The sequence below is a fragment of the Macaca thibetana genome, chromosome 16 (assembly GCF_024542745.1).
Source record: "Macaca thibetana thibetana isolate TM-01 chromosome 16, ASM2454274v1, whole genome shotgun sequence".
Classification (NCBI taxonomy): domain Eukaryota; kingdom Metazoa; phylum Chordata; class Mammalia; order Primates; family Cercopithecidae; genus Macaca; species Macaca thibetana.
The window spans coordinates 22,391,587-22,403,639 of NC_065593.1; the positions used below are offsets into that span (position 1 = coordinate 22,391,587).

At 39.0% G+C, this 12,053-nt stretch overlaps 1 pseudogene; it reads left to right on the forward strand.

Moving 5' to 3' along the window:
- The first annotated feature begins 8,923 nt into the window (after positions 1–8,923).
- Positions 8,924–9,552, forward strand: LOC126938743 (ubiquitin-conjugating enzyme E2 N-like; annotated as a pseudogene).
- Positions 9,553–12,053: the final 2,501 nt, after the last annotated feature.

The following is a 12,053-nucleotide window of genomic DNA, read 5'->3' on the forward strand; positions in this document are numbered from 1 at the left end:
TTTTAGTAGAGACAGGGTTTCACCAAGTTGGCCAGGCTGGTATTGAATTCCTGACCTCAGGTGATCAACCCACCTTAGCCTCCCAAGGGGATTACAGGCATCAGCCACTGTATCCAGTCAACTCTATGTATTTTTAAATCACTCTTATTAAACTGATTGTAGAAGATGGCCAAATAGGAACAGCTTCAGCCTCCAGCTTCTGGTGTGAGCGACACAGAAGATGCGTGGTTTCTGCATTTCCAACCGAGGTACTGGGTTCATCTCACTGGGGCATGTCAGACAGTGGGTGCAGGACAATGGGTGCAGCCCAATGAGCGAGAGCCAAAGCAGGGTGAGGCATCACCTCAACAGGGAAGCACAAGGGGGAAGGAAATTCCCTTTCCTAGCCAAGGGAAACCATGACACACAACACCTGGAAAATTTGGTCACTCCCACCCTAATACTGCCCTTTACCAAGGGTCTCAGCAAATGGCACACCAGGAGATTATATCCCATGCCTAACTCAGAGGGTCCTGCACCCATGGAGCCTCCCTTATTGCTAGCACAGCAGTCTGAGATCTAACTGCAAGGTGGCAGTGAGACTGGGGGAGGGGTGCCCACGATTGCTGAGGCTTAAGTAGGTAAACAAAGCAGCCAGGAAGCTCGAACTGGGTGGAGCCCACTGCAGCTCAAGGAGGCCTGCCTGCCTCTGTAGATTCCACCTCTGGGGACAGGGCATAGCCAAACAAAAGGTAGCAGAAACCGCTGCAGATGTAAATGTCCCTCTCTGACAGCTTTGAAGAGAGTAGTGGTTTTCCCAGCATGGAGTTCAAGATCTGAGAAAGGACAGACTGTCTGCTCAAGTGGGTCCCTGACTCCCAAGTAACCTAACTGGGAGACATCCCCCACTAGGGGCAGAATGACACCTCACACCTCACATGGCCAGGTACACCTCTGAGAAGAAGCTTCCAGAGGAGCAATCAGAAAGCAACATTTTCTGTTCAGCAATATTCACTCTTCTGCAGCCTCCACTGCTGATACCCAGGCAAATGGGGTCTGGAGTGGACCTCAAGCAAACTCCAACAGACCTGCAGCTGAGGGTCCTGACTGTTAGAAGGAAAACTAACAGACAGAAAGGACATCCACACCAAAACCCCATCTGTATGTCACCATCATAAAAGACCAAAGGTAGATAAAACCACAAAGATGGGGAAAAAGAAGTACAGAAAAGCTGGAAATTCCAAAAATCAGAGCAACCCTCCCCCTCCAAAGGAAGGCAGCTCCTTGCCAGCAATGGAACAAAGCTAGGTGGAGAATGACTTTGATGAGTTGAGAGAAGAAGACTTCAGACAATAAAACTTCTCTGAGTTAAAAGAGGAATTATGAACCCAGAGCAAAGAAACTAAAAACCTTGAAAAAAGATTTGACAAATGGCTAACTAGAATAACCAAGCAGAGAAGTCCTTAAACTACCTGGTAGAGATGAAAACCATGACATGAGAACTACATAACAAACGCACAAGCTTCAGTAACTGACTTGATCAACTGGAAGAACGATTATCAGTGATTGAAGATCAAATGAATGAAATGAAGTGAGAAGAAAAGTTTAGAGAAAAAAGAGTAAAAAGAAACGAGCAAAGCCTCCAAGAAATATGGGACTATGTGAAAAGACCAAATCTACATCTGATTGGTGTACCTGAAAGTGACGGGGAGAATGGAACCAAGTTGGAAAACACTCTGCAGGATATTATCCAGGAGAACTTCCCCAAAGTAGCAAAGCAGGCCAACATTCAAATTCAGGAAATACAGAGAATGCCACAAAGATACTCCTTGAGAAGAGCAACTCCAAGGCACATAATTGTCAGATTCACCAAAGTTGAAATGAAGGAAAAAATGTTAAGGGCAGCCAGACAGAAAGGTCGGGTTACCCACAAAGGGAAGTCCATCAGACTAACAGCAGATCTCTCGGCAGAAACTCTACGAGCCAGAAGAGAGTGGGGGCCAATATTCAACATTCTTAAAGAAAAGAATTTTCAACCCAGAATGTCATATCCAGCCAAACTAAGTTTCATAAGTGAAAGAGAAATAAAATTCTTTACAGACAAGCAAATGCTGAGAGATTTTGTCACCACCAGGCCTACCCTACAAGAGATCCTGAAGGAAGCACTAAATATGGAAAGGAACAACCAGTACCAGCCACTGCAAAAACATGCCAAAATGTAAATACCATCAATGCTAGGAAGAAACTGCATCAACTAACAAGCAAAATAACCAGCTAGCATCATAATGACAGGATCAAGTTCACACATAACAATATTAACCTTAAATGTAAACGAGCTAAATGGTCCAATTAAAAGACACAGACTGGCAAATTGGATAAGGAGTCAAGACCCATCAGTTTGCTGTATCCAGGAGACCTATCTCACGTGCAGAGACAGACATAGGATCAAAATAAAGGGATGGAGGAAGATCTACCAAGCAAATGGAAAACAAAAAAAAGCAGGGGTTGCAATCCTAGTCTCTGATAAAACAGACTTTAAACCATCAAAGATCAAAAGAGACAAAGCAGGCCATTACATAGTGGTAAAGGGATCAATTCATCAGGAAGAGCTAACTATCCTAAATATATAGGCACCCAACACAGGAGCACCCAGATTCATAAAGCAAGTCCTTAGAGACTTACAAAGAGACTTAGACTCCCACACAATAATAATGGGAGACGTTAACACCCCACTGTCAACATTAGACAGATCAACGAGACAGAAAGTTAACAAGGATATCCAGGAATTGAACTCAACTCTGCACCAAGCGGACCCGATAGACATCTACAGAACTCTCCACCCCAAATCAACACAATATACATTCTTCTCAGCACCACATCACACTTATTCCAAAATTGACCACATAGTTGGAAGTAAAGCACTCCTCAGCAAATGTAAAAGAACAGAAATTATAACACACTGTCTCTCAGACCATAGTGCAATCAAACTAGACCTCAGGATTAAGAAACTCAATCAAAACTGCTCAACTACATGGAAACTGAACAACCTGCTCCTGAATGACTACTGGGTACATAACGAAATGAAAGCAGAAATAAAGATGTTCTTTGAAACCAATGAGAACAAGGACACAACATACCAGAATCTCTGGGATACATTTAAAGCAGTGTGTAGAGGGAAATTTATAGCACTAAATGCCCACAAGAGAAAGCAGGAAAGATCTAAAATTGACACTCTAACATCACAATTAAAAGAACTAGAGAAACAAGAGCAAACACATTCAAAAGCTAGCAGAAGGCAAGAAATTACTAAGATCATAGCAGAACTGAAGGAGATAGAGACACAAAAATACCTTCAAAAAATGAATGAATCCTGGAGTTGGTATTTTGAAAAGATCAAAAAATTGATAGACCACTAGCAAGACTAATACAGAAGAAAATAGAGAAGAATCAAATAGATGCAATAAAAAATGATAAAGTGGATATCACCACTACACCACAGAAATACAACTCCCATCAGAGAATACTATAAACACCTCTACACAAATAAACTAGAAAACCTAGATGAAATGGATAAATTCTTGGACACATACACTCTCCAAAGACCAAACCGGGAGGAAGTTGAATACCTGAATAGACCAATAACAGGCTTTGAAATTGAGGCAATAATTAATAGCCTACCAACCAAAAAAAGTCCAGGACCAGACAGATTCACAGCCGAATTCTATCAGAGGTACAAAGAGGATCTGATACCATTCCTTCTGAAATTATTCCAATCAATAGAAAAAGAGGGAATCCTCCCTAACTCAATTTATGAGGCCAACATCATCCTGATACCAAAGCCTGACAGAGATACAACAGAAAAAGAGAATTTTAGACCAATATCCCTGATGAACATCGATGCAAAAGTCCTCAATAAAATACTGGCAATCCAGCAGCACATCAAAAAGCTATACACCATGATCAAGTGGGCTTCATCCTTGGGATGCAGGCTGGTTCAACATATGCAAATCAATAAACGTAATCCAGCATATAAACAGAACCAAAGACAAAAACCACATGATTATCTCAATAGATGCAGAAAAGGCCTTTGACAAAAATTCAACAGCCCTTCATGATAAACACTCTCAATAAATTCGGTATTGATGGAACATATCTCAAAATCATAAGAGCTATTTATGACAAATCCACAGCCAATATCATACTGAATGGGCAAAAACTGGAAGCATTCCCCTTGAAAACTGGCACAAGACATGGATGCCCTCTCTCACCACTCCTATTCAACATAGTGTTGGAAGTTCTGGCCAGGGCAATCAGGCAAGAGAAAGAAATAAAGGGTATTCAGTTGGGAAAAGAGGAAGTCAAATTGTCCCTGTTTGCAGATGACATGATTGTATATTTAGAAAACCCCATCGTCTCAGCCCAAAATCTCCTTAAGCTGATAAGCAACTTCAGCAAAGTCTCAGGATACAAAATCCATGTGCAAAAGTCACTAGCATTCTTATACACCAGTAACAGACAAACAGAGATCCAAATCATGAATGAACTCCCATTCACAATTGCTTCAAAGAGAATAAAATACCTAGGAATCCAACTTACAAGGGATGTGAAGGACCTCTTCAAGGAGAACAGCAAACCACTGCTCAATGAAATAAAAGAGGACACAAACAAATGGAAGAACATTCCATGCTCCTGGATAGGAAGAATCAATATCGTGAAAATGGCCATACAGCCCAAGGTAATTTGTAGATTCAATGCCATCTCCATTAAGCTACCAACGACTTTCTTCACAGAATTGGAAAAAACTACTTTAAAGTTCACATAGAACCAAAAAAGAGCCCGCATTGCCAAGAGAGTCCTAAGCCAAAAGAACAAAGCTGGAGGCATCACACTACCTGACTTCAAACATACTACAAGGCTACAGTAACCAAAACAGCATGACACTGGTACCAAAACAGAGATATAGACCAATGGAACAGAACAGAGCCCTCAGAAATAATACCACACATCTACAACAATCTGATCTTTGACAAATCTGACAAAAACAATAAATGGGAAAAGGATTCCCTAATTAATTTTGAATTAATATACAAAAATAATTCAAGATGGATTAGAGACTTAAATGTTAGACCTAATACCACAAAAACCCTAGAAGAAAACCTAGGCAATACCATTCAGGACATAGGCATGGGCAAGGACTTTATGTCTAAAACACCAAAAGCAATAGCAACAAAAGCCAAAATTGACAAATGGGATCTAATAAACTAAAAAGCTTTTGCACTGCAAAAGAAGCTACCATCAGAGTAAACAGGAAACCTACAGAATGGGAGAAAATATTTGCAATCTACTCATCTGACAAAGGGCTAATATCCAGAACCTACAAGGAATTCAAACAAATTTACAAGAAAAAAACAGACAACCTCATCAAAGAGTGGGCAAAGGATATGAACAGACACTTCTCAAAAGAAGATATTTATGCAGCCAACATGAAAAAATGCTCATCATTACTAGCCATCAGAGAAATGCAAATCAAAACCACAATGAGATACCATCTCACACCAGTTAGAATGGCAATCATTAAAAAGTCAGGAAACAACAAGTGCTGGAGAGGATGTGGAGAAATAGAAACACTTCTACACTGTTGGTGGGACTGTAAACTAGTTCAACCATTGTGGAAGACAGTGTGGCGATTCCTCAAGGATCTAGAACTAGAAATACCATTTGACCCAGCCATCCCATTACTGGGTATATAGCCAAGGGATTATAAATCATGCTGCTATAAAGACACACTCACATGTATGTTTATTGCAGCACTATTCACAATAGCAAAGGCTTGGAACCAACCCAAATGTCCGTCAACGACAGACTGGATTAAGAAAATGTGGCACATATACACTATTGAATAATATGAAGCCATAAAAAAGGATGAGTTCATGTCCTTTGTAGGGACATGGATGCAGCTGGAAACCATCATTCTCAGCAAACTATCACAAGAACAGAAAACCAAACACTGCAAGTTCTCACTCATAGGTGGAAATTGAACAATGAGAACACTTGGACGCAGGGTGGGGAACATCATACCCCAGGGCCTGTTGTGGGATGGGGGGAGGGGGGAGGGATTGCATTAGGAGATATACCTAATGTAAATGACGAGTTAATGGGTGCAGCACACCAACATGGCCCATTTATACATATGTAACAAACCTGCGCGTTGTGCACATGTACCCTAGAACGTAAAGTATAATAAAAAATAAAAATAAAATAAACTGTGGTAAACGCAAAAAACATCAGTCTTATTAGTCATTAGTCTTATTACATATCAGTATAATGAACATTTTATTTATTCAAATCCTTAATTTTTTTTTAGATGGAGACAATAAAATTTCAGTTGCTTTCCACCTGTTTCTTCATGTGCATATCTGGATGCACATGTAATTTGTTGGTACCAGTTTTGGTTGCTTTTATGAGCATTTGTTGAGTATCTGTGATGTGGAAAGTATTGTGCTGGGTGCTGGAGATAGCACAGTGGCATCATCCCTGTCTTCAGTGAGCTCAGCCAGGTGAGGCGGGGAGCAGAAAAGAAATGTGAATCGGTAGTTCCAGCACGAAGTAATAAGTGCTTAATTATGATATGCAAAGATTTGTGTGTACCCTAGAGGGGCACATAAAAGGGAGTCATTAACTCTCCTGAAGTTTCTGAAAGGGCTTTAGAGAAGTCAAACATTTGATCTGGTTCTTGAAGAATGAGTAGGTGTTCGCCAAATAGAGGTTAAAAAAGATTGAAAAGTTGAAACTCAAACCTCATGACCATGCCTTCTTGTCCTCTCTTCTCAAATCCATATCATTCCTGATACATTATTAAATGGATCTATTTTGAAACGTCATTCATTTACTCCCAGTCCAAACCCTCTCCCAGGTTATAGGCCTCACTCATGCACCTGAAGAGAACACACAGGTCAAAAGAAAGAGAGCAGTGGGTTGGGGAGCTCTGAGGGTCACGGAGGTCAGCCAAAGGTGCCATTCTTTTTCCTCATAAATCAGATTTACTGAGGTAGAATGTACTTACAGTAAAAATGTATCCATTTTAAGTTTACAGTTTGGTATATTTTACAAATGTATAGACTCTTTTAATTGCCACCACAGGCAAGATAGAGAACATTTCTATCACCCCAAAAAATTCCTTATGTCCCTTTGGAGTCAGTCCCTATAGCCCAGTCCCGGCAGCTGCTTACTGGCTTTCTATCACTATAGATTAGTTTTACCTTTTCCAGAATTTTATACAAATGAATTCATACAGTCTGCGCTTATTTCACCTAGCGTAATGTTTCTAAGGCTCATTCTTTTTCTTAAATATCAGTAATTGATTTCTTTCTATAATGGAATAATTTCCATTGTATGATATATCACAATTTCCTTATCCATTCAACCATTGGGTTGTTTTCGGTTTTTGGCTATTACAGATAAAACCATTATGAACATTCATAAAGAAAACTTTGGCCATATGTTGTCATTCCTCTTGAGTAAATACTAGGGGTTGTATTGTTGAGATGTATGGTAAGTATGTGTTTCACTTTATAAGAAAGTGTCAAACTTTTCCAAAGTGATTCGATCATTTTTGCATTCCTGTCATTCGTGTGTGAGAGTTCAGATTGCTTTAAGTCCTTGCCAACATGCCCTTCTATTGTAGCCATTTTAGTAGAAGTGTAATAGTTTTTATTGTGGTTTTGATTTGTATTTCTCTAAGGACTGGTGATGTTAAGACTTCTTCAAGTGCTTATTAGCCACTCGTGTATCTCCTCTTTTATTATTCACAACTCACAGATTGTTGTGACATTTGTGTATCTTCTTTAGTAAGGGGTATGTTCAAGTCTTTTGCCCATTTTTGTGAGGCTGTTTTTTCTATTGAGTTATGAGGGTTCTTTTTGTACCCTCGACATAAGTTGTCATATAAAGGTTTTGCAAGTGGTTTCTTTGAGCCTATGACTTGCTTTTCATTGTCATATGGTGACTTTCAAAAGAGCAGAATTTTTCATTTTGATGAAGTCTAGTTGATCAGTGTTTTCTCTTATGTTTCATTTATGTTTGGCCTATTTAAGAAGGCTTGGCGATCCTAAGGGTCACAAATATTTTGTCTTATGTTTTTTCTGAGAGGTTTTAGTTTTAGTTTGTTTGTTTGTTTGTTTTTTGACTTTTAAACCCACAGCCACCATCATACAGTTTTAGCTTTAACATTTTGGTTTATGATCCACTTTGGCTTCACTTTTGTGTGTGGTATTAGTTAAGGATCAGGGTTCATTCTTTTTTTTCTCACATGAATATACTGTTATTTCAGTACCATTTGTTGAAAAGACTCCCCTTTCCTCCACTGAATCATGTTGATATCTTTGTTGAGAATTAATGGAACATGTGTTAGTTTATTTCTGAACTTTGTTCTGTTTCATTGACCTATAGGTCCATCCTTATGCCAGTTGCACCCTGTTTGGATTACTGTAGCTTTATAGTAAGTTTTGAAATGAGGTAGTGTGTAAGTCTTCCAAATTTGTTCTGTACCTTCAAAATTATTTTGACTCCTCTGGGTCCTTTGCACTTTCATATAAATTTTAATATCAGATTGTTTAAAAGCCTGTTGAAATTTTAAATAAGATTACATTTAATCTAGAGATCCATTTGGGGAGAATTGCCATCTTAATAACAGCAAATCTTCCAATTCAGAAACAGAGTATTTTAAAAATTTATTTAGGTCTCCTTTAATTTCTCTCAGTAGGATTTTATAGTTTTCAGTGTAAAGGTTTTATACAAATTATGTTACATTTATCTTTAAATATTTTCTATTTGGGAATGAGATTATAAATGGAATGTAAGAGTTTTAATTCTCCAACTGTTTTTGTAAGTATAGAAATACAGTTGATTGAGACAAGATCAGAGGCCGAACTCGGGTTCTGACAAGATGGCTGTGCTGCCCCACAGATCATCAAGGAAACCCAGCGTTTGCTGACAAAACCAGTTCCTGGCATCAAAGCAGAACCAGATGAGAGCAACGCCCGTTATTTTCATGTGGTCATTGCTGGCCCTCAAGACTCCCCCTTTGAGAGAGGGAGTTTTAAACTTGAACTATTCCTTCCTGAAGAATACCCAGTGGCAGCCCCTAAAGTACGTTTCATGACCAAAGTTTATCATCCTAATGTAGACAAGTTGGGAAGAATATGTTTAGATATTTTGAAAGATAAGTGGTCCCCAGCACTGCAGATCCACACGGTCTGCTATCGATCCAGGCCTTGTTAAGTGCTCCCAATCCAGATGGTCCATTAGCAAATGATGTAGCGGAGCAGTGGAAGACCAACGAAGCCCAAGCCATAGAAACAGCTAGAGCATGGACTAGGCTATATGCCATGAATAATATTTAAATTGACTCGATCATCAAGTGTGCATCACTTCTCCTGTTCTGCCAAGACTTCCTCCTTTCTGTTTGCATTTAATGGACACAGTCTTAGAAACATTACAGAATAAAAAAGTCCAGACATCTTCAGTCCTTTGGTGATTAAATGCACATTAGCAAATCTATGTCTTGTCCTGATTCACTGTCATAAAGCATGAGCAGAGGCTAGAAGTATCATCTGGATTGTTGTGAAATGTTTAAAGCAGTGGTCCCTCCCTGCTTTTATTCATTTCCCCCATCCTGGTTTAAGTATAAAGCACTGTGAATGAATGTAGTTGTCAGGTTAGCTGCAGGGGTGTGGGTGTTTTTCTTTATTTTATTTTTTTGAGGGGGGAGGTAGTTTTATTTTAATTTTATGGGCTCCTTTACCCCTTTTTTGGTGATCTAATTGCATTGGTTAAAAGCAGCTAACCAGGTCTTTAGAATATGCTCTCTAGCCAAGTCTAACTTTATTTAGATGCTGTAGATGGACAAGCTTGATTGTTTGAACCAAAATGGGAACATTAAACAAACATCACAGCCCTCACTAATAATGTTGCTGTCAAGTGTGGATTCCCCCCTTCAAAAAAAGCTTGTGATCATTTTGTATGGCTTGTCTGGAAACTTCTGTAAATCTTATGTTTTAGTAAAATATTTTTTGTTATTCTACTTTGCCTTTGTACAGTTTATTTTACTGTGTTTATTGCATTTTCCCAATGTGACAATCGTATTTTAAAATTAAAACTGATGGAACATTCTGTCTTGGTCTTCACCATCTGACAAATTGAATGGCAAGAGGTGGATTTCACCAGTTTCTTTTCACTGATGCAGATTAGTGTTAAGATAGTACTGAATGGAGTATTTATAAACTGGCCCTGAGCATGCCTAAAGCATCAGTATCTGACCTTTTTTTAACCTCCTAGGAATTTGAAATAAATGTGTTTGTGTTGTCTGATTAGATGATCATTGGTGTCTTGCCAGAATGTTTAAAAATTACTGTACAGGAAAGTCACAGCAAAGATAGCAGTTGTGACTGACATGTAGGACTTTCATTTTTGTTGTGCCACATTTTTGACTAAAATTTGGGTTATGACCTACCTTTATGAGCTGTAACACTCACCGCAAAGGTCTACAGCTTCACTCCTGAAGTCAGCAAGACCATGAACCCACAGGGAGGAAGAAGTAACTCCAGATGCGCCACCTTTAAGAGCTGTAACACTCACTGTGAAGGTCTGTGACTTCACTCCTGAAGTCGGCAAGACCACGAACCCACGAGAAGGAAGCAACTCTGGACACATCTGAACATCTGAAGGAATAAACTCTGGACACACCATCTTTAAGAACTGTAACACTCACCATTAGGGTCTGCGGCTTCATTCTTGAAGTCAGCAAGACCAAGAACCCACTGGAAGGAACCAACTCCAGACACAGCTGTATATAACTTTTTATCATGTGACCTTGCCAGATTTACCTAGCGTTAGGTTGGTGCAAAAGTAACTGCATTTTTTGCTTTTTTTTTTTTAAGCCATGGCAAAAACCGTGATTACTTTCGCACCAACCTAATAGTTCTAATAGCTTCTTGGTAAATCCCTTAGGATTTTCTATGTATCCAATCATGTTATTTGAAAACGCAGTTTTATTTCTTCCTTTCCAATCTGTTTCTCTTTATCCCCTACCTCGCTCCTCCTCCCTTATTGCACTGACCATGGCCTCTAACACAATACTGAACAGAAGTGTAAAGTGCAAAACATTCTTGCCTTGTTTTGTGTCTTAGCAGGAAAGCATTTTATATTTTACCAATAAACTTGATATTAACTGTAAGATTTTGGTACATGCTCTTAATCAGTTTGAGGAAAAACTTTTCCCTTTTTTTTCTTTTTGCTGAAAGCTGTTTATTGTTGATTGTTTTATCTTTTTATTTTGAAATTTTAGGCACAATAATTGTAAAAAGAAAAACCAAAAAACAGATTTTTCATATATGCCTCATTCAGCTTTCCCAATGTCATTGTCTTACTTAACGCTAGTACAAATATGAATTAGCAAATGAACATGATACAGTATTAACTGAACCACAGACTTGATTCACAGTTTTTCCAGTAATGCCCCTTCTTATGTTCCAGGATGCAAAGCAGGATCCCACGTAGTAAGCCTCATCAGTCTCCTCCAGTCTGCGACAAAATTGCCTAACCTTAAGTTGTCATGAGAAAAATCAGACAAACCCAACTTGCGGACATTTTACAAAATTACTGACTAGTTCTCTACAGTGTTCTGGGCATGGCCTTTCATGTAGTTTTGGCAAGAATGCCACCCAAGTGTTGATGTGCCCTTTTTGGAGCATCATATTAGAATGTATGTCATGTCCGTATGTCTTATTGATAATGTTAACCTAGATTGGTTAGCACTGGTTACCTTGGTTAAGGTGATGTCTACCAGGTTCTCCACAGTATAATTATTGTATTCCCCATTAAAATTAGTATATACTCAGGAAGATACTTGGAGACCCTGCAAATACTGTTTCTCCCAAAACTTTTTCTCACTCATTTTAGCATCCATTAGTGAATCTTGCCTTCCTGATTATTACTCTGGTATTTGCCTGCTGGTGGTTTTCTATTTCTATCAGTCTTTACATTTACTACTTATAATTCTACAAGAAAAAGTTATC